This window comes from Microtus ochrogaster, unplaced genomic scaffold, assembly GCF_000317375.1.
Source record: "Microtus ochrogaster isolate Prairie Vole_2 unplaced genomic scaffold, MicOch1.0 UNK94, whole genome shotgun sequence".
NCBI classification, from domain to species: Eukaryota; Metazoa; Chordata; class Mammalia; order Rodentia; family Cricetidae; genus Microtus; species Microtus ochrogaster.
Window position 1 is genome coordinate 1251783 of NW_004949192.1, and position 665 is coordinate 1252447.

A 665-nucleotide genomic window follows, 5' to 3' on the forward strand; every position below is an offset into this window, starting at 1 on the left:
TGTAGGAACATTAAAAATAGATATTTTGCCTTATATTTGGAGATGCAAATATATTTTTGAAATGCTCTTTTAGCTTGAGTGTGGAATTATAGGAATGTCCTTTCCCAAGAAGCACATTTCATAACAATGTTTTGAAACCTTTGTTAAAATATTCTCCTATTATTTCATAATAAAGGGGGTTCACTCTTCATAATATCTCACCAAATGTCCTGTGACATTTTCAGTTCTGTTCAAATATTTATATAAGTTTATGTATGGCATATATATGAGCATCATATATATATATATATAAGTTAATGGGTACAAGTGTTTTATATAGTCTAGAATTTCATGTATAAGTGCAGTATTTATATTACCTCACAATTTTTCCTGCTACTTTCAGTGAAATATCTACATTAGAAAATGTCAAAATAAATAGAATAAGTAGGAATGTTATTTTACATTTTTGTTCACATGCAAATGTACACACAACTATCACGAACTGTATAAAGAATGGGGTGATTATATGTAATCATTTTAGATTATCATTTTGAAGTTTAAAACTATCAATATTATTTTACAGTATAAGCAGATCTTTTCTGTTTTGCATGAAATTTTTGTCCCTGACTTTTCTGCTATGAGCAGGAATTTGAGGGTTTCCCAACTTTGCCAGCAATACAATTTCT